The following is a 24,404-nucleotide window of genomic DNA, read 5'->3' as shown; positions in this document are numbered from 1 at the left end:
CTCAACTGCTTGGGTCAAAGGGATCGCCCTGACCATTGGAGCTTCCAGCAATTGTTGGACGTATGATGGTTGACATGCGTCTAAAACTGCTTCCAGCTTATGCGACAGATAGCCTTTCTATCTCGGGGTCAATATTTGAATTTTGATGCATTGCCTATACTTCAAATATTGTTTACAGTTTAGTCGCACAATCTACAATACGCCTAAGATTGAAAGGGTGCCTGCGAAAACACAAAAAATTTCACAAAACATTAGCTGCCAAGTCCCCGACAACGACGCCAAAAACTTATTGGGATATTTGAGGAATGGTTTTGTTTTGTTTTGTTATTAAGGACGAATGGGGTTGTACATGAAATCATGCATTAGAAATGGCTTATGCGTTTGCACCCATGCGTCTGAGGTAATGCGTCGGAATGATGATGCGTTAATCTTAGCATGCAATAACCACGCGTTCCTATCACAAGTTTTCTTACGCTTGCGCCAAGTATAACACAAATGCAAGTTTCTCGAGTAATCCGAGTTCGAACACGGGGACTTGTCACTCAATAATATTTGTGAAGTGATGCATTTGAGGCAGGGAATAAAAATAAAGCGAAGAAAGTTTAAATGACTTAATAGCATGCACATGCATCATGAAAATATAAGAGTTATATTTGTGCATGCAGTAAGCATATTCATGCATCATCTTTATATTATAAGTGTTATAGTATAAGGGTGTATGGAAGCATGTTTTGCTTAGTTCGTTGTTGTTTTGTATAAGTGTTATATAAAAAGTAGCAATGAATGAACGATGCATGGAGCATGACACTTAGGTTGTTTATAAAAGTTATGAATGCCTCGTATATGTTAGCTATGCGTTGTGTTTGGTTTTGGTTGTTTCTGTTATAAGTGTTATAATAGAAATTAGAACTAAAATCGATAAGAAAGAGTTGCATGCGGACTTAGGGTGAACTCATGTTTTAAAAGGGTTTTAAAATTGGATTGAGATAAACCTAAGTTCAAAGGTTCTAAAGGGATTAGTAACCTAGTTTAATCTTTTTAAATCAGTTCAATAGGATTAAATTGATTGGCATAAAAGATTAAAATTGTATTAAATCTATCTATAAAGGACCTTTTGTCTAGGGCGGGTTCTGTCTAGGCTAGGGTACTTAAGCTGACAAAAAGCAACACCCCTAACTGGAAAGATGAATTAGATAGATTTTCTGCAAGCATGTGACAGTTGGTCAAGGACTCCATTAAAGAGTTTAATGGATGATGATTAAAAGTGGTTTAAACTATCCAAGGTAAAAGTTACTCTCTTAGGCAAACCTAAATGGTCACTTACTTAAAATTCTTAGTTGTGTTTTTTCTAAGTAAACTAAACCCTAGGTTATAAAATACTCAGTGGGAGGAAGAAATGTATCTGATATATTAATGATTCCACTAACGTTTCTCCCTGAATGTTCACGCCGTGAGATTCATGCTTGGCCTCGTGGTGCCCTGGAAGCATCCCTCTTCGGATGGTGTTTGCATGATTGAATATCAAGGTGGACGGAGAGAGTGTTTATAGTAAGTGGGTGAAGGGTGTGTGTCAACACGTCCTACGGTCTCTGTCATTGGTTTATATCATGAGATCATTTTGTACTCCCTCGTGGCGCCCTGGGAGCGTCCCCCTTCGAATGGGTTTTGTGTAGTTGGACAAGATCAAAATAAACTCCAGAAATGGATAGGGTCACTTTAGGTTTTGCCCCAATCAGATATTTTCCCTTCGAATTGGCTGCTTGGGGCAGATCTCTAGGGCCTAAAATGACGAGTCACACTTACGGGATATTGTTAAGTAAGTTAACGATTTCTTGACCAAATCAATGATGGTTAGTCGTTATAAAAGCAAAAGTTGTTCTGGTATTAATGACTGGTTGAGAATTTCTCAATCGAGGAGGGATAATTGACCTCCTTTAGGCGACTTTTGTCCTAAACCTTTGAAGCGTCATTACGAAACTAGATGTCACACGGGGTTCATGTTATTTTTGCTAAACCTTATTGGATGTTGTATGTTTTTTAAATGTGTATTTTCTTAAAACCTAACGTAGGTCAATGTGTTTTTATTTTCAACAACGTGATAGTATTTCCGTTTAATGCCTCTAATTTGACCAATTACATACAGTGGAAAGAGTTTTGTAAAATGTATTTCGTGGTAAACGACCTCAAATTTGTCATGGTTGAGGAATGTCCTCAAGTCTCGACCCTTGATGCACTGTAAAGTGTTCGTAATGTATATGAGGTGTGGATGAAGGCTAATTCATTGGCCCAACTTTACATTTTGGGTAGCATACCTGATGCTTTGGCCAAAAGGGTTGAAAACATGGTCATTACACGTGAGATCATAGACTCGTTGTAAGATTTGTTTGGACGTCAGTTTTTACATTTCGAACACAGAGGGATGTATGACAAAACCAGTAGTGTCAGTTCCCAAGTTAAACTCTAGGAAGAGGAAGCAAATGTTGCTGACTCTATTGAAGTTTATAGAAGAGAAATGTTCTCTGACATGGAACTTGGAGCTTATTTAAGTTCTGATACAGATCCCACTGTTCTCCAAAAGATGAGGATAGACAGTAAATATTGGTCTTGGAGACGTGTTTGGTAGAGAATGATGATTTCGCCTGGATCCTAGATTTGGATGCTATCAATCACATCAGTTCCTCTTACCAATGATTTAGTTACTGGCAAACGTTGCCACAAGGAGAGATGAATCTTTGAGTCGGTATTGGTGAGGTTGTTTTAGTTATTGCTCTAAGCAAACTAAAGTTATTTTTGAACAAGAAACATTATCTGTTACTAGATAATGTTTTCATAGTTCATCATATCAAGAGGAACTTAATCTTGATTTCTTGTCTCATTGAACAAGGTTACACCGTCTCCTTTTCTGAGAATAAACTGTTTATTTCAAGAATGGAATGGAGATTGGTTTTGGTTCGATGGAAAGTAACTTATATGTACTAAGGCCACTAGTCACAAAAGCCTTGTTTAACACTAAAATGTTCAGTAAGGCAACAACAGCTAAAAGACCAAAGGTTTCTCCTAAGGAAAATGACCATCTTTGGCATCTAAGGTTAGGTCACATCAACCTCAATAGGATTGAGCAGTTGGTGAAAAGTGGACTTCTAAAGAGTTTAGAAGAAAACTCCTTGCCGATATGTGAATCATGCCTCGAAGGCAAGATGACCAAACAACCTTTTACTGGAAAAGGTCACAGAGCCAAGGAAGCCTTAGAGTTTGTACATTCTGACCTTTGTGATCCGATGAGTGTTAGGGCTCGAGGTGGGCATGAATATTTCATCTTTTTCATAGATGATTATTCAAGGTATTGGTATCTCTACCTAATGTAACGTAAGTCTGAAGCCTTTGACAAGTCCAAGGAGTATAAGGTTGAAGTTGAAAATTTATTAGGTAAGAAGATAAAAACACTACGATCTGATTATGGTGGATATATATGGACCTCCAGTTCCAGAACTATGTGATAAAACACGGGATTGCGTCCCAACTCTTGACCCTAGGTAAACCTCAGCAGAATGGTATATCAGAAAGGAGAAATAGAACCTTGTTGGACATGGTTCAGTCTATGATGAGTTATGCTCATCTTTCAGACACGTTTTGGGGTTTTGCAGTGGAGACTGCATGTTATATTCTGAACAATGTTCCCTTGAATAGTGTTTCTGAAACACCTTTTGTGCTATGGAGAGGCCGTAAAGATAGTTTACGCCACTTCAGAATTTGGGGGTGTCCGGCACATGTGCTTGTGGCTAACCCGAAAAAGTTGGAATCGCATTCAAAAGTTCACCTCTTTGTAGGCTACCCCAGGGAAACAAGGGGTGGATATTTCTATATCCGAGTGAGAATAAAGTGTTTGTTTCAACAAATGCTATCTTCTTGGAAGAAGACCATATAAGGGATCATAAGCCATGAAGTAAACTTGTTTTACGTGAGATTTCTAGTGAGACTAAGACTACTTAGGGTTCGACAAGAGTTGTGGAACAGGTCGACATATCAACAAAGGTTGTTGAGGTCGGTACATCTAGTCAACTAGCTTAAGAGTTGAGACTACCTCGACATAGTGGGAGGGTTATGAACCCCATCGGATTGCTACATAGGTTTGATTGAAGCCGAGAACGTACTTTCTAATGATGGGGTCGAAGATCCATTGTCTTTTAAGAAAGCAATGGAGGATGTTGACAAAGATGAATGGATTAAAGTCATGAACCAGGAGATGGAGTCTATGGAAGCTGAATACGTAGCCACTTGTGAAGCAGCTAAGGAGGCTGTTTGGCCGAGGAAATTCCTTACAGATTTGGAAGTTGTTCCAAATATGGATTTGCTTATCACTTTCTATTGTGATAAAAGCGAGGCTGTGCAAATTCCAAGGAACCTCAGAGTCATTGTCGGGGCAAGTATATAGAGCGAAAATACCACTTGATCAGGAAGATTGTGCATCGCGGTGATGTGATCATCACGAAGATCGCGAGAGAGCACAACGTTGCAGATTCATTTACAAAGACTCTCATGGTTAAAGTGTTCTAGGGTCACTTGGAGAGTCTGGGTCTGCAGGACATGCGACATCTTGTCTAGGGCAAGTGGAAGATTATACTGGGGTATGCCCTAGTTTGTTGTATATTGTACATGTCTTCATCTTTTATTGTATATGTCTTCATCTTGTATTGTACAATAATCTCCTAAGACATTAGGGCAGGTAAGAGATTATTGGGATTGGTGTCCTAATTCTTCCGGAGTCTCATAGTTTGTAATATGTACATATTGTTATGAATAAAATAAGAGTTATTTTATCTGGTATTTACTCATATCTAATAAACAAAATTCCATGGTTATCGTATGTAAATTTAAGCATGTATATGAGATATACAAGTGGATCATGCCTTAAATGATAACCTAAATAGGTTTGTAGTATAAAGATTAAGGGATACCTAATCCTAGTGACACTACGGATACGACCCGCTTTGTAGAGGTTTGCAAGTGTTATGCACTACTACAGATGGTAAATCCTGACCATTCATGTGGAGACATGTGAGCGGGGGTGTCCTATACAAAGAGTTTGTATAAGACCAGACCACGAGATGATTCGTCTTTGTATATAATGTCATTGATACTGAAGACTTACATCACACCTAAATGATCCTAGGTGACATTACCTCAATCCTGAATGTTTTGGGAACATCTGCCTTTGAGGGCGGTCCTTTGATTAGTATAGGTGAGAGTGGCTAGATTGCCAACTCAACATGCCTACCTTTTTGGGGACTTGTCTGATTTGGGAGCTGGGAGCCCAGTTAGACAAGATGGAATTCACTCCTTCCCCGAAACAGGGGTAAGTAGATAGATTGCTCCCTTAAGGGCTGGTTCCAGGGCTTGAACATAATGGCCACAACTTCTCTTTGAAAGAGAGGACTCAGTCATAGTAGGACTATGATTTATGTTCATTAGAGGTATCAGTGGTACTTAAGGAGTTAGATGTAACTACTGGGGCATAACGGTTATTAGCCCAACTGTGCTTACGAGTGATCTGTGAAAGGTTATCATGTTGTTGATTGGTTGATACGCACACATAATATATCTATAGTAAGGAGAGTTTAGCTGTCGATCTTTACTAGAGTGCCTGGCAGTTAAAGGATGGTGGATCCCGTGACTAAAGAGTTTAGTCAGTTATTCACGTATCGTTAGAGCTTCGAGCTACAGGTCCATAAGGTCCCCTTGGTAGCTCAATGAATTCAAGTTAAGGACCAGTTCTTGGTATTGATTTGAAATGTTCAAATTGACAAAAGGTAATTCGATTATATATGATATGATCGATGTGGTGTTGAGATACATCAAGTGGAGAATTAATATAAATCTCATTTACATTAAGGACCATGGAATAGAAAAAGAGATATGGTTTATATGTTTCATGAGATGAAATATTAAAACTATAGGTTATAAATATAGTATGGTAAGTTGATTATCAAATATATTTATAACAATATTAATTATTGGATAATTATCTCTTTTTCTCTAATAACCAATTGAGTGGGAGGTTATTGGTGGTTTCATGGTAACCATTAGATAAAAGGAAAAATGTTTTCCTAAATTTAGTAGTTGAAAAAGTTTCCATTCTCGGAAGTTCTCACGGTGACTGTCAAGTAAATAAGATTTACTAAACGACAGTTGAAAAGAGACTAAACGATCATGGAATGTTTCTATATGATAGTCACTCAGCCGACCGATTAGCTAAACGATCGGGGAGCTTTTGCTAAATGATCGCATAACGTTTGTTAAACGATTGGGCATCATCTATACGATAGACCTTGTCATCTCCCAATTGCTCAATCGTTTACACGATTGTTCTTCCTTTGGTCTCGTTCTTTAACCAAGTCCACACAGAGCCCACACTTCTGGATTCTCACACCGAGAATACCAAGGTAGCCATTGTGGTGGTGTCATACTCAACTCGACATGGTTGATGTTTTGGGAGGTCGTTCATTGAGGTCGTTGTGTTCGTGATCTTGGTGTTCGTCGCTGCTATGATCGTGTTGTGTTGCAGTCGAAGTGTTCGAGGGTTCGTGTGTTACACTCTTGGAGTCTATTTGAGCGTTCGAGATCAAGGGTGTTGAAGATGAGTCTTCAAAGGTATGTGTATTCTTTCCCTTGATCGTTTAGTAAAGCATGATGTAATTTCGTTGTCCGCATGACCAGTATGTTTCTGTTTCTAGATTGTAGTAACTGTTAATGTTCATATACGAATGAAATTTGGAAAGATCATTTTGTTGCTCATGGAAATCCTCATGTCTGATTTCCTTCAATGTTCATTAGTAAAAGTTGTATTTATTCTATCCTAAAGCAACTCTTATTAAAACCAACCAAGTTAAAAGCCATTTGCAAATATTTAGATATTTCAAAATGACTATAAATTAATAACGACATATAGTTACTTAACCTAAGTAATAAGTTTAGAACACTTGAAGAGTTCAAGGTATATAAAACTTGTTAGGTAAAATAAATCTGAAATACTTCGATTGGATCAAAGTAGAGAAAATAGAGAACTTGACATTTCTAGGGATATTTTGATCAAACATGAAATCCAGTGAGAACTCTTTACACCGAGTTGCCTTAGTTGTTTTGAACATCATTCCAATTTTAAGGTATTTTCTGAAACTTCATATAAGATGTGGAGAACTCATAAATGTTGTTTATGATATGTAAAAGATGTTTACATAATTCAGAAATCTAAAAAGATCGACAGGTGTTAGTGTCGAACCCTTAAGGAACAAGTTACATAAAAGTTGTTTTCAATTTGATGATCGGATCACAAACCAATTGTTTATTAGAGGATCAGTGGGACTTAAGGAACAAGAGGTAACTTCGGGGGTAAAACAGCCTTTTGACCCAAACATTATTAGGAACAACCTATGAAGGGTTAACTTACTAATCATGGTTATATCGAGTGGACACAATATATCTACAGTGAGGGGAATGCAACTCAAGCTTTAGTGAAGTGACCCAGTAGTTAACGAATGGGGGTTAATTTGGTGTAAAGAGTTTAGCCAATTAATCTCATATCATTGGAGCCCATGATCTGTAGGTCCCCTTACTAGCTCACAAATGGATTAGCCCATGATTTGTAGGGCCACTAGGTCTCCCAATGATCTCGGATCATTGGAGCCCATGATCTGTAAGTCCACTAAATCTCCCTACTAGCTCACAAATGGATTAGTCTTAGAGTAGCGTGAGAAGTTGATTTGAAACATTCAAATTATAATTAAGGGAATTAGTAATTATATGTGATATAATTACACATTTAATTTTGGAATTAAACAAAATTGGAGAATTGGTTAATATTTAAATATGATTTAAATATTAAATTCTGAATAGGGTTTTAAGAAGGTGGAATTGGTATAAATTAATTTAATATTTGATATTAAATTAATAGAATAAATTAAATGGTTTAATTAATTACTAATTATTAATTTTATTAGAAAAATTAATTTTGAATTAATTTTTGTAAAATTAATAAAGTTTCAGTTTTGTTTTTTGAATTAAAATTTGAAAATATTTTTAAATTCTGATAGCCAATTTAATCCTATTAAACTGATTAAACGATGAAAGCCTAAGGTTGTTAATCATATTAGAACCGTGATTTTAAGTCTATCTCATCCAAGTTTTAAAACAATTTTAAAACCATGATTTAAACCTAAGTTGGCATGCATGTCTTTCTTATTGATTTTAGTTCTAATTTCTTTTATAACCTTTATAAAAGAAACAACTAAAACATACATTGCCACACAACGAGGTATTTATAACATTTATAAATTTATCCTATGTATCATGCTTCATGCAATGTCCGGTCATTACTATACATAACTTTTATATACAAGTAACAACCAAGCACACATGCTTTCCATACACCCTTATACTATAACAATTATAATATAAAGATGATGCATGTCAATGCTTTATGCATGCATAGATATAACTCTTATATTATATGATGCATGAGCATGTTCTTACGTAATTAAATCATGCTTCTCTAAATCATAACACTTATAATAAAGAGATGATGCATGACCAATACATAACCTAAGATGGGATTTTTCTATGTGGCATACCATATGACATATAAATAAAACGTACATTCTTTTTATATTAACACAGATTAATGGACGGGGATGAACCACCTCAACAATCGGAAAGAAAAACTCTATCCATTACATTTTTCCAACGAAAAAATTAGTTCACAGGCGAACCGGGTCTTGAACCGTTGGGCGAAGCTCCCATCATTTAGTAAACGCTCGCCAGGTAAATGATCGTGTAGCGCACAAGACGAAAACATGCAGATGCTAAACGATCGTTTAGACAACAACGAAATCGCGAAGCCCGATCATCTAGATGATCACTTAACATGTGAAAGGTAAACGATTTACTCCGCGATTGTATAGTCAGTAACTAAGTGATGAAGCTTGCTAAACTATACGATCGTCTAGTGCGTGCGCAAAAAACAGCTCCCGAGTATTTGATATTCAACGATCGTCTATCCTATCGTTTACACGACTCGACCAATGCTTGGTCGTCTTCATCCTCGAAGAACAGCGACCCTTGCTATGAGCTTCTTCACGAATTACTCACATACTCAAACTCTTTGAAATTACAGACTCGATAGCAGTTAATATGCCCAAAAACGCAAGGGCCTTTACAATTAACTTCAAAATGTAAAAGAATTTAAACAAACTAGAGGTTTCATCCTACAAACTCCATTAATCCATACATCCACAAATGAATTAACGATTAAACAAAGAGTAGACATGTTTTACCCACCGAGAATGTAAATGCAATTCTTTGCATCATGAATTTGGAATATTAGAAACCTGTCCCTGATACCAATCGAAGGAACTCTTATACAAGAGTACCTCTGAGTGAAAGCGGATCTTTCCAAAGACACCGTGACAAAATTACCACATTTACATTCAGACAAATAGATATGCATCATATTGTAAATTACCGACATGCTTTAAGATTAAATAATAAGAGAACAAGCAAACTTACCAGTTGAAGAACTTTTCTCCTCGGCAAATCTCGCTCTCTAGAAGGGAACAGGTGTCTCGAACGTCAAGCTATCGTTCACCAACACCCGATCGTCTACCACGAACGGCCTCCACACGAACAGAAGAAAGATGGGGATGACACCACCATTTGGAACCCTCGGTATTCTCAGTGTGAGAATCCAAAGAGTGGGCTCTGTTCGGATTTGGTAGAGGGAAGGAAGAAAAGAGGATCGTATACAACGATCAAGCAAGTGGGAGAAGGCTTAGTCTATCATATGGACAAAATGCTTGATCGTTTAGAAGAGTGTACACAATCGTGTAGTAAAAAGGCAGCGATCGTCTATACGATCGTTTAGTAAATGCTCGGCGCTAAGCGATCATTTAGTAAGATGTAGGCGATCGTTTAGAAAGAAGTGCGTGCGTATAAGCGATCGTGTAGTAAACTCGAGCTATCGTATAGTCTCTGATTTTACTATGCTATGGGCATTATACACTTCACTTGAGCGAATTTTGTGGTATTTTACAAAATAAAAATGATTTTCATTTTATTCTTCAGTTACAAAAACTGATGGGAACTTCTACTAACACACGATTATGGAGAAAACGGCGTCCAATTATCCTATAATTGTCAAAATAAAATAATAAATATAATCATTTTATATTCATCAACCTATAGTTTAATATCACATATAAACCATGGTGTTTTCTCCTCTACTAGATATAAATCTTATTTATATCCAATTTCCTCCAATTAATGTATCTCATACATAAATTCAATCAGATCAAATATAATTAACCAGTACAATCATATCATATATAATCGAACTCCCTCTTGTCAATTTGAACATTTCAAACTGACCCAAAAACTGATTCTCAACTTGAATCCATTGAGCTACCAAGGGGACCTTATGGACCTATGACTCGAAGCTCCAACAGTACATGAATAGCTGACTAAACTCTTTAGCCACAAGATCCACCATCCATTAATTGTCAAGCATTCCACTAAAGACCGACAGCTGAACTCTCCTTACCACAGATATATTTCTGTGACCATTGGATATAACCAATCAACAGTACAATAACCCTTCACAGATGCTCGTAAGTACAGCTGGACCAATTTACTATTTTGCCCCTATAGTTACATCTAACTTCTTAAGTACCACTAATTCCTCTAATGAACAATACAACATAGTCCTACTATGTGTGGACACCTCTCGGGCCATGAAAAGGTATGTGATGCCACATCGTTCAAGCCTTGGGATCAGCCCTTAAGGGAGCAATCTATCTACTTACCCCTGCTTTGGGGAAGGAGTGAATTCCATCTTGTGTAGCTGAGTTCCCAGCTCCATAATCAGATGAATCCCCAAAGTGGTAGGTTTGAGTCGGCGACCTGGCCACTCACACCCATGCAAATCAAAGGATCGCCCTCAAAGCCAGGAGTTCCTAACTCACTCGAGATTGAGGTTTACCTATGGTCATCCTAGTGAAGTGAAGTCTTTGTCATGAATGACGTTATATAACGAGACGTTAACACTTCATGGTTAGGTCTTATACAAACTCTTTGTATAGGACGCCCCCGCTCGCACGTCCCCACATGAATGATCAGGATCAGACCATCTGTAGCAAGTCACAACACTTGTAACTATTCCACAAAGCAAGTCACATCCGTAGTGTTATCAGGATAAGATTTCCCTCTTATATCTATATACTACAGACCATTTTGGTTATCACTTAAGACAAGTAGTGAAGATTTTAGTTTATTGGTTTGTGATTAAGCAAATAAAACATCCAATATTCAAAGACAAGTAGTGAAGAAAATATCATATATATACATCACAAATGTTCGTACAAAACTGTGTTTACAAACTACAGGACACGAGACTTTAGGACATCATCCCCAACACTTTTAGCCCAAAGAAAACTGCTAGAAAAGTTTTAGATAGTGGTCTATTTTGGAATTCATTGTTTGCCAACTCTTATGCTTTTTTGTAAATCTTGTGAAAAATGTTAAAGTTCAGGGTCACTTTCTAAGAGAAATGAAATGCCTTTGAACTCAATTCTAGTATGTGAGATTTTTTATGTCTGGAGAATAGATTTTATGAGACTTTTTCCTTTCTCTTTTGGATATCTCTACATTCTTTTAGCATTAGATCATGTATCTAAGTGGGTCGAGGCTATCCCCACTCAGACTAATAACTCTATTGTTGTTTCATGTTTCCTCAAGACTAACATCTTTTGCAGGTGTGGTATTCCTCGTGCTATTATCGGTGATCAAAGTTCTCATTTTTACAATCGGACTGTAGAATCACTTTTGAGAAAATATGGAGTCCACCATTGTGTTGCTACTACTTACCATCCTCAAACAAATGGACAAGTAGAGATAACTAATAGGGAAGTGAAAAGTATCCTGGAAAAGACAGTTGACCCGAGGAGGAAGGACTGAAGTATGTGCCTAAACGATGCTTTATGGGCATGTAGGACAACTGTAAAAAAACCCATCGGTACAACCCCCTTTAGACTAGTCTATGGCAAGGCGTACCACCTTCGATCAAAATTGAACACAAGGCATATTGGGCAGTCAAGCAATGTAATATGAATTTGAAGTAAGTCAAAAAAGAGAGTCTATTAGAATTCCAAGAGTTGGAGGAATTGAGGGCACATCTATAAAGAAAAGACAAAGCTTACTCATGATAGATCTCTTGTGAAGAAGGACTTCTATGTCAGTCAGAAAGTCCTTCTCTGTAACTCCATAAAAAACACATTTGAAGCAACCTCCATTAAAGCTAAAGGAAGTAAGACATTGTGACCGACAGCTTGACATATTTCATCTCTAATCTTTATTCCATTTTTATTGTTATTTCAGTTTGTATTAAAATAGTTAAGATTGAGAAACTTCTATTTCTTAATATAAACCATATTTCTATCATATTTCATCCATCCATGTCTTATCTTTCCTCAATCATGTGCAACTAAATTTCTAATGAGTTGAGGAGATTAAACTACCATCTTCACAAGTTTTGCATCATTAAAGTTCATCTTGTTTATGTGTGATTAAAGGCATTGCTTAAATCCATTTGACAAATCGGTTTAAGTAAAAAAAATTAACTACTTGAGAATGTAAGTGATTGTGGACGTCATTAAGTAGGGGAAAGAAGTAGCTTTAGAAATAAAGTCAACCTTTTGTCTGAAATTAACTTGAGCATGCGTCCTAGAGATGGGGTAAATGTGGCTAAAAAACGTTGAGAGGTGAGTTCTTTATTTTATGAGTTAATAACATGAACTCATTGTTGGATTTTATGTCCTAAAACTCGTGGTTTGTAAGCTATAAACTTATTCTGTTATCAATAAAAATGTTATCGATGCTTATTCAATAAAGTTGTTATTGAATGTATGAATTGTTCATTTCGTTTTAGAAAGAACCTAAATCTAATAAACTAAGATTCATGGCTATTACATGAAGACTTGGACTTTATGTAGTGACATAAAAGTGGATCAAGTTCGAGTAGATAGCCAAAATGGTCTAGAGTATACGGATAAGGCGAGGTACCTTATCTTGGGGACACTATCGGATGCGACCCACTTTGTATTTAGTACAAACAATGTGATCCTGAATAGTTCATGTGGAGACATACGAGTAAAGGCATCTTGTGCAAAGAGTTTGTATAAGACCAGATCAAGAAATAAGTCACTCTTACTTATAACGTTGTTTATTGTTTAAGACTGATTATTTCAAAGCGATGACCTAGGTAACTTGACCTTAATCCTGAGCTAACTATAAACTCCTTTTTATTTGGGATTATCCTTAGATTTGCATGGATGAGAGTTTGCTCAATAGCGTCAGCTCAATAAGCCTCCCATTTCAGGGGTAAGATCAGGTAGGGTCCATCCCATTTATGCATAAGGTGCAAGACGAAATTCACTCGTACGAACTTATTTCATGTATGTCTCGTCGTGATAATAGGTCTTCTTACAGCAAGTACCAGATCACCAACTTGAAAAGATCGAGGCTTCACATGCTTATCAAAGGCTTTGGACATTTGTGCTTGGTAACATTCCAACACATGTTGCACTTCTAGCCATTTTTCATCAAGTGCTTCTAACTCTTAAAGGCGTAACTTGGCATTATCTTCTATGGTCAAACCCTCTTATACTATCATTCTCAGTGATGGGATCTCTCTTTCTAGAGGAAGAACGACTTCCATTCCATAAATAAGAGAATATGGTGTAACTCCTGTAGAGGTACGATAAGTAGTTCGATAAGCCCACAATGCTTTTCCAATCTTCTCTTACCAATATCTTTTCGACTTAGAGACAATTTTCTTCAATAGATTGCACATCGTTTTGTTGAATGCCTCTGCCAACCCATTTAAAGCTACATTGTACATGGATGACTTGTATTGTTTGAACTTGAATTTCTTACATAATTTGTCCATCAAACCATTGGAGAACTGTCTCGCATTAGCTGTCACGATGGGGAATACTGAAACACACTCCAAAAGTGTGTTCTTTGGGCTTAAAATTCAGTTAGTTTAATGCTTAAATTGAGATCAATGATGTTTTTTTTATGTTAATTGTAGGAAACTGAGAAAATAATGATGTCGTTAGTTTCAAGCTTAGCTCTAAACAAATAAAATTTGTAAAACACGTATGTTCATTGCTATTGTGATTCGAGCTGGGAGTGTATTGTATAAAATAAAATGGAAAAATAAGTTCTAAGTATAAATGATGTGTTGATGCTTTGATGCGTTTATATATTTGTAACGCGTTGGTGCGTTAGAGATGTGCAATAGAACACACGACACTCCTCCTATTGACGTTCAAGTTTTCCTAAATTAGACCCACGTATAAATCCAATTTAAGTTCCTAGTAAGTCCAGGGTCGAGCTTAGGGATTCAGTTAAGCTAACGCAAACCTTGCATTGTAGCTATTGTAGGGGTTTCCTAAATGTATGAGAGATGTGTTATTTACACTAAGGTGTTGTGCTTGTGCAAGAAGATACAAAAGAGTTGAGTAGTGAGTGATGAATCATGCGAAACTGGATTTTAATGTAAGTGGTATGCATCGATCTAAGATGAATGTACACGAACCAGAATATGATGTGGATGAGGTGGCTTGCTTATCTTTGTTTATGCATTAGACTATTATTCGACACTTCTCAATGCGAATAACATACAAAACCTATCTCTAGGATGCATGCGTCGAACACATAATGCAATAAACACCAGTCAGTCTATCTCTAGATGTACTAGACGTTCTACTTGATGCTGGCTTATTTACTCTTTCGAATAACCTAAGCTAAGGATGCTTTTACCAATTGATCAAGTTGGCTTAAACGTTTGAAATGAAGTTTTGCATAAAGTATAGATGCATTCAACATAAACAAGAAATAAACATTGGCAAAGTATGATGGATCAAATATATGAATTTATAAAGAAGCAGATTGTCTTTACAAAAGCAATATTTAATCAGATTAAATGAAAGCGATAAATGAGATGAAAGGAACTGAGTCAAGCCACAGAGTACAATCACTTGTATCTCTTTAGATCAATTCTAGTTGTGTACAATCACTTGTATAAGAATCGGACGAAGTGTCTTTCCCGAGCTTGGCTTCCTCCGCTCCTTGATCGGCAGTGACGGTGGTTCTCTTCCCTTCTGATCTTCTTGGCACCACAACACAACTTCTAAAGATCTACAACTATGACTACTCTAATATAGAGAGTGAGAACTTTGAAAATTTTTGAACTTCGAACTCTTGAGAGATTTATCTATTTATAGGCGTTGGTCATCTCCAGCTTGGTGATGGGCAGCATTAAAGTCCATGGCTTGGTCAGCCGCCTGACACTCAGAAGCTTTTCAGACGCTACCTGTTGCAAGTGCCCATACGTGTAAGTGGTGATTTGACACAAACAACCTGAATCAATGAATCTTCTTTGCATTGAATCCCTTCGACGCATGGCCCATGCGTTTGAACTTTGCCTGCGACACTTCTTAATTATGCGTTAGCTTCTTGTTGAAATCCTGCAATACAATGCGTTAGTGCTGCAGTATTTAGTAATAAAACTTCTTTTGCATGAGTTTGCTAATGTTTGAGTAATTCCATGCGTTTCTTCTAAAAATGAGGAGAATTTATCATTAAAAACCTTAGTTGTTCCAACTTAAGAGCCAAAATAACATGTATTTCTACAAGTTATCAACGTACAATTACTAATACTAACAAACTTGACTCTTGAATTCCAATTTTGTGGGGGGAGGGGGTTGAATTTTTAAAAACAAAGTAAAACTAAAACTATGATTCATATGAATTAAGAGACTAATAGTATAGAGCACAAAGAATTCTTACTAAGATTTCAATGTAAAAGATCTTGAGGAATTACGTCGATTAGTCTAATTCGATCATTGGCTTAATTTTACTTGTGCAATTTAATTGTTCCATAACCCATTAGAGACATGCCCTAATATCCCAATTAGTTAATTAACCTAAAATTGTCAATTAACCCTAATTTAGTTCTAAGATGCTTCCTAAAGACATTCTACATCAAATTACTAAATTGCAGTAATTCTAGGGTTTTCTAGGCTATGATATACTTGAAATACTATAGAGTCAATTCAAGAATGATTTATTTGAATTTTCTAAACTAGTCATGCTTTCAAAAAAATACAAATTTTCATTCAAGATTTCTAGTTCTTGCAACTTCATTACAATTATGCTATAGAGCCATGTAATTTTGCATACAAAAATCTAACAAATTTGAGGTGTCAACTCATTTCTATCAAATTTTATTAAAATTAAAATCAAGAACATTCAAGAATAATCAATTACACAAGATGAAAATACAAGAAATATCAGATTTTACTAACCTAATAATTTCCCCAAGAAAGAAGATTACCTAGCCATGAAGTGGTAGATTCTTGAAGAAATCCATTGAATCTTACAAGAAATTGATACAAGAATCGAATAAATTACATAAATTTCTCTAAAAAACTGATCTCTCAATCGTAAAAATAGGTCTCTCCTTCGAAAAATTATGGAAAAACTGAGTCTTAATGGCTACAGGTCGCAGCATTGCGACCCTGGGACGATGCTGGTTCAACGCTCACTTGCACAAAGGCGCGCATGCATGGATTTTTATTTTTTCGTCAAAGTCTATAGCGTTGCGATGCTGTTAGGTGGCATTGCAATGCTACCCTGTATGACCGAATTAAGCATGCTATTGCCTTTCAACATTGCTCAATGCTGGTTGGAGGGTCACGACACTATCTCCAGTGGCATTTTGATAAACATTTTAACTTTCTTCAATTATGTTAACTTCTTGGTCCTTTTTATTCCTTTTTAATCCAATTTTCTTGTATTGACTCCAAAATGCTCTCGGGACTATTTTACCTATAAATTGACATATAAAGAAAATGAATAGAGTAAAATCGAGGGATTTAATATAAAAAACATAGCTCTTTTCAAGACCTATCAACCATGATGATTTTCTGTTTTAAATCTTTTTTTTTTTTCCAGAAACATGAGTAGCTAAACTTCTCAATTCTAGGGTGTTCTTATTGTTATGATGTTTCTTGAATAGACTTTTGATGTTTGAATCAATTGTATGGTGATTGAATTTTAATTCCTTCATGTGAATCCATTTGTTTGATTGACCTTTGAACGATGTATGTTATATATGTTGAATTTTCTACTTGGGAAAAAGAAGTTTGGCTGGAACTAAGTAATTAATCTATTATTCAATAATGCATGAGAATGATTAGAGAATAATAGGGGCTGAAAATGAAGGAACATAATATGGCATGATTATAACAATGAGGAAGAGATTCAATTTGGTATAATTATGCTAGAACGGGTTGAATTTGAAAAAGGATATCATAATTATAGACTTTTGGCTCATTTGATCTAAACAATTTATTCATTTGTTAATAGTTGATTGGAATTTCATAGTGAAGCAACGCCCTAGATCCATTATCTTGTAAAATTGTTCATTTTGCTTTCAGATTTAATTAAATTGCAACAACAAACCTTAACTGTTGATTATCCAAATAAAATTATCTCATAAATAACAATAGCGAGCCAAAAATTCTTCAGATCCAATCCTTGAGGACGATACCCCATTCAGGATTTATTACTACGAAACGTAAGCTTGTGTGTCTGTCAAGTTTTTCGCATCATTGTTAGGGATTGGCAATAGAATTTTTATTTGATAAAACGAAGCTAGTCTTACTTTGGGTTGTATTTTATTTTAATTTTTTTTCTTTTGTCTAAAGTATTTGGTGTATGCGAAAAAAATCGGCAATCTAACATTTTTCCTTTGGATCCAAAAATTGAATGGACTTTAAGAAGAGTTAGGAGGAATTTGAGAATTTAATTTGCAACAATGGGAGAATAAGTGAATGAGATGACCATTCGAGAATATTCCAGCTAACTGTTCTTGTGTCACGGGATGGGATCGCTGAAACTCTGATAAATGCAAAAAATTCCAAATTAAAGCCTAGTAAATTCAAATGGCGCGAGATGGTGCATTCAAAGGAACATCGAATGAGGATCCGCATAAATATATTCGTGATTTCTAAAAATTTGCAAAACGGTAAAATTAAATGGGGGCTCTAACGATGCTATTCGTTTAAGATTGTTTCCATTTTCTTTGCAGGGGAAGGCAAAAGATTGGTTGAAGCCATTTGCGCTAGGAAGCATAACCAATTAGGATGAACTCGCTCAAGCCTTCCTTAACAAATTCTTTCTGTCATTAAAGACAAGCAGGTTAAGAACTGAAATTGGAACATTTAGGCAAAGAGAGGATGAAAAATTGTTCGAGGCTTGGGAGAGATATAAATAATTACTACGAAAGTGTTCCCAGCATGGATATCCTGACTGGCTCCAAATCCAATTGTTTTACGATGGACTGACCAGTTTGACGAAATCTATTCTAGACCCTGCAGCAGGTGGTTCAATCTTCTCCAAGACTGTTGAAGCAACTTGTGTTGGGTTGTATATCCTAAAACTCGCAGTTTTAAACATTAAACATATTCTATTTACAATAAAGATATTTTTTTAGGTTTATTCAATAAAGTTGTTATTGAATGTGTGAATTGCACTTGTTAAAGCCTAAACCCAATAAACTAATGAACCCCTGTCTATAGCATGAATACTTTAAATTTATGTGGAGACATAAAAGTAGATCAAATTCGAGTATATAGGCAAAACGGTCTATAAGTATAAGGATAGGGTTGGGTACCTTATCTTGGGGAGACTATGGATGCGACCCACTTTGTATTTAATATAAACGACGTGATCCCAAAATCGTTCATGTGGAGACATGCAAGTGGAGACATCCTATGTAAAATATGTTTGCATAAGACCGGACCACGAAATAGTCACTTTTCTTTATAACGTCGTTTATCGTTAAAACTGACTATTTAAATTCGATGACCTAAGGTAACTCAATCTTAATCCTGAGCTAACTATGAACTCCTATTTATTTGGGATTATCTTTTAATGGGTGAGAGTAACTCAACAGGGCTGCCCAATAAGCCTCCCATTTTAGGGGTAAGATCAATAGATAGCTGGGGACATAGTTCTGCAAGATGGAATTCGTTCCTACCCGATTTCAAGGTTAGTAGATAGGTTGTTCTCTTAAGTACTGACTCCTAGTCTTGAAAAAGGGGTCCCACCCTTTCTATGACTGAGAGAGACTCGATTTATTGGTAGGATCATAAACCAATTGTTCATTAGTGGATCAATGGAGACTTAAGGAGCAAGATGTATTACACAAGTAAAACGGTAATTTTGACCCCGATGCAAATACAAACAACCTGTGAAGGATTTACTTATTGATCATGGTTAAATCAAGTGAACAAAAATATATCTACAATGAAGAGAGTGCAACTACTAGGCTTTAATGGAGTGACCTAGTAGTTAACAAATGTTCGTTAATTCTGTTCAAAGATTTTAGCCAATTAATATCGGAGCGTTGGAGCTCATGAACTGTAGGTCCATTGGATCTTGGATCGTTGGAGCTCAATGTTTATAGGTCCATTGGGACCCCCTACTAGCTTATAAATGAAACTTTAAAATAGTATATGAGAAAATTTAAACGTTCAAATTCCATTCAGGAGAATTATTAACTATATACGATATAATTAAACGTTTAATTATCGAATTAAATGAAATTGCAGAGTTAGAAAATATTTAAATATGATTTAAATATTAATTACATGAATAGGGATTATTCATATATGGAATAGGTGTTATATTAATTTAATATTTGATATTTAATTAGTTTAATTAATTATCTAGAATTAATTTTAAAATTAATTATTATAATTAATTTTATTTAGAATTAATTAAATTTTGTCTAAATATTAATTATTGAATTAACATTTTATAAAATTAAATTTCATTTTAAATTTGAAATTATGATTTTAAATTAAATTGATATTTAAAGAAAAATCAATTAAGAAAATGAATGATTAAGATTAAGTGGGATTTTCTCACTTGATTCACCTACATTTCCACTCAAATTAGTTGAGGATTAATGTCAAACTCTTATGAAATCTTGTTGCATGTTAATGTTCTTTAAAAGAGAAAGACTGACAGCAGATTTTGATTTAAGCAATCTGAGAATTGAGAGAGAAAAATTTTCCCTCGTGTTCTTTGACTCCAAAATTCCCTCAAATTGATGCTCATTTTGGATCCCGCAATCCAATCTAAAGCCAGAGGATAGTATGGAAGCCATTTGTAGTGGTCTACAAGCTATTGAGAGGATATATCAACTAAAGATTGGATCAATTGAAGAGTCCATCAAAAGTTGTATTACTTGAAACCTTATTTCTATTTTTCTAACCATGCATGCTTTAGATCTAAAATTAATGTAGTTAAAGTGCTTAAGATCCTGATTGCTCTCACATGTTGACTATCAACACCAACAACTCGAGCATTGCTTGAGGATATATCTGCAACTAGTTATAACTGGCTAGTAGAATAGTCTGCATCCAGAGTGGCAGGGATTTATGAGCTCGATGTGATAAATTCTTTAAAAGCCTAGTTGGCTTCCTTAATTAATACGATTAGTCTTTTTTTTTATAGGAATCTAACCATCAATTGCTTCAATGGTGGCTTGCAATGCAAACCCATCATGGGAGACACCTGTACCAAGATTCACTTCTTTAAGTTCATCCACAGTGGATTAACCACCATCTTCAAGTGTCTGTGGGGCATCCTTCATATCTTCTTTGGACATTTCATTTTCCGAGTCTTTGATGATGGATGTATGGTGACATGAAGTTTCACCTCCTTCTTTTCTAAGCTTTCATTTTCAGAACTAGTGAAGATAATGTCACGTCTTTTTACCATTAGCAAACCTTCACTTGTGTTGAGATAAACCAAAACTTTCTTTTCATTCGCAAAGGAACAACACTATGAATTTCTCCATCGCCCTTTGTTTCACAAGATGACTTCTCACCTGATTGACTTTCGATGTTCTTATGCATAAGGCGAGGCCAAACTGACGCGCAAGATATCAATTCCTTCTGTTTTATAGTTACATTAGCAACATTGCTGCACATTTCTTCTTCACTTTTTATCTCATTGGACCATTTTTTGTTGGAGAAATTCTTAACATCTTTACATTTGAGACGATCAAAAATTGACACCCGAGGCGCTCTTCCATTTTTCTTTGTAGCCACACTTAATCTTTCGAAATCCAATGGTCATGTTCCCCCTGGCATTTGACAAACGACCTTTTTCTATTTTTGAAGGCATGGTCAACCTTCGAAAGGCCAAGCATCGACCAAAGCTAGACATTGGATGCTGATTTTCTTTCTCTTCTACCATCATGCTCAATCTTTCAAAGACTAAAGCAAGTGTGATAGACGATCTAATGTGGTCAAAGATTGACGTTATTTGATATTTACTCTCATTTTCTTTTGCATCATTGACCTCCTCTGCAGTTATATGATTGTTGTCGACCACCTTTCCCTTCAATCTTCTGGTTATACGAATTGACTCTAATGACTTATATCCAAGTCCTTTTCTCGATGCAAGTATAGTATGCCCTTCCTGCAAAAGCTTTTTCTAGGTAAGAGAAAGCTCAAGTCGCTCATAGTTCTTCAAGCTCTTGAACTTACTGTGAATTGCTAAATCATAACCTGTTTTCGCTAGCAGCTTGTGTCATACCCCCTCCAAAATTACCTTCTTAACTTGGAAGAAAATGTGACGGTAGCAGTTACTAGCCCTATCGCCAGCACCTACCACCTTTACCTTCTTACTTCACTCCTGAAGTGCCAACCTGATAAACATTATTAACTTATACAATTAGCTCACATCCAAAAGGCTCAACATAATTTTTATATGATCACTTGCTTAACAACCATGACACAATATCTATAGATAAAATATTTATAGTTGGACCCAAACTTTACTAACAAAACCCTAATTCCCCTCAAAACATGTGTACATAGATATAGACTATCAACCTAAATTCCTCTAACTAGTTGGGCCTTTCAATGACAAGCAGCAGCAGGATCAACCTTGAGGAATTTAATTGCTACCTGGGAAAGGAAAACATAGGAAAACTATGAGCTAATTTCCCAGTGAGTGACTATAGAAATCATATTATGCCATGCTTCATATTATTATAAAACATGTAAACATACTGAGAAACATTTCAAGCAACTTCCTTTAAAACATGAACATAGTCATAACATCAAGCTTTTAAGAAGAAAACTCATTAAACATCAATAAACATCAATAAACCTTAGTTGAGAATGAGCATACATCGCTCTAGCTCCCAATGTTTGAATCCGGCCAAGACCCATACTTCGGCCTCTCTTTGTTGGTATATGGCCTAGGAGACCCATACTTCGGCCCCTCATTCAGAACTACCTACGTGCATGTAGAGTTTACTAAGTACCATCAACACCTTAGGTACTATTACCCAAGTACCTTCTCCGAGTCTTTCAGTACCAGGTTCTTCTCTAGAATCAAATCAAGCTTTAAAAGTAAAACATTTACATTAAGAATCATTCAATCATAGCCTTTATCTAAAAAATGCATGCTTCATCATAAAAACTTAGCTTTTGTGATGAATTAACATATAACCTTGGCATGCGATAAAACATATACATGCTGGAGAACAAATGCCATGTAATTCATAAAACATTTGTTGCTCAAGAATGTATAAACTTATCATCAAACATCATTGAAAACAACACGGTCTTTTATGCACGAAACATTGAAAATATTAAGTTTATTTTAGTCACTCACTACTCGTCTGGGCTCTTAATGGTCTGTAGGCTTCTCTTAGTTCCTTTTGGCCTGAAAGGACATAATTCCTTGTTAGATTCCATATAATTCCCATCAAGATGCTTCAAATAGTTTGTTTACTAGTGAGACCTTCATCAACTAGATCATCAATACAATCTTCGTCTTTACAAACAAAAAAAAATAGAGATTGTCATCATGAGCGAAACTGATAACTTGTAGAAATACAAGTTATTTATACCATTTTATTTAGATTATGTAGCAAAAAGAAGGAAAAGTTATGTTGACCGTATAGAAATTGGCTTAGAAACGCGAAAATTGTAAAGTGTTATAATCACACCCGCTAACCCCATTGCGATGGCAAAATGGAATGTCCAAGTCTTTGTTTTGTAGTAAACAGGTCATCGCATGCGACAATCACTCGAGGAAAAAAATGAACAACGCATTCGCATTGCATGTGACGGTTAATCAAGAACGAAAAGGAACAACACAATTGCATCGTATGCGACAATCAATGATGGACACAAACGATCAACGCATCGACACCGCATGCGGCAATCGATAAAAAGACCAAAGCAATTACACCGCATGCGGCGATCGATCGTAGATGTAAAGAGCGATGCATTTGCAAGGATTTCTAAAATTGTACAGCTTTTCTGTTGTACGATTCTGACAACTTAAATGTGGAGTAGAGCGGACGTTTCCACTAAGCCATGGCAGGAAAAATCAACTTTTCAGAGTGGGACCACTGATGCAGAAGGTGCCAAGGTCTATAAATAGCTACATCAAATTCAAAGAAAAGAGGTTGTCTAAAGAGACAACTTAGAGAAAATCCGGGGAGAAAGACGAGACAAGACCGAAAGGTAAGTCTTTAGAGCAAGCAATTCATTCCCATTCCTGAAGAAGAAGCTCTGTTCAAAGATCACTTCTACCTGGAAAACAAGCCTGAGAGGGAAGTTCTCCACTACATTCCTACCACACGCCAGTAAAAAAATCATCTCCAATCGGGATCCGTGTCAAGACATTGAAGAAATTAGCTGAGTTTAGCTAAAGCATGCTCGACGGCATCTTCACCTGTGAGAGCAGAAGTGAAGATGTTATTCCGCCTCTCGAAAGAAGGTTGGAAGAATGTGTTAACTAAAATGAGAAGTATTTCCAGAGATGGAAACAACCTTGCATTTACTACGTTCATCCCTATTTCACCATAGACATCTGGGAACGCGACCGATCATTGAAATGTGTAAGCTAAGGGAAAGCGGAACCTTAGTTGTATCCTCAACCAGATTGACGAACTTGTGTTGTCCTTTCCCACAACCCATTCTCTTTCTAACTCATTTCATAAAACTTGCCACCGCATTCATCAGATACTTTTGCACATCTTCACAGCCAGTCCTCACTTTGTATATTTAATTGTTTATTCATTTATTTGTTACCGCATTTTACTTTACTATCACATCTTATTTTATCACCGCAATTTACTTATCATAGCAATTTATTGTCGCACTTTATTTATCATCGCATTCTATTCTTTATCGCATTTTACTGATTACCGCATTTTATTTTCCCAACACTATTCATTATTATTTGTTTCC

Source organism: Benincasa hispida, chromosome 2 (genome assembly GCF_027475165.1).
Source record: "Benincasa hispida cultivar pf3 chromosome 2, pf3_genome.v1.1, whole genome shotgun sequence".
Classification (NCBI taxonomy): Eukaryota; Viridiplantae; Streptophyta; class Magnoliopsida; order Cucurbitales; family Cucurbitaceae; genus Benincasa; species Benincasa hispida.
The sequence above is the reverse complement of the archived record's forward strand: the minus strand, read 5'-3'. Positions refer to the sequence as shown.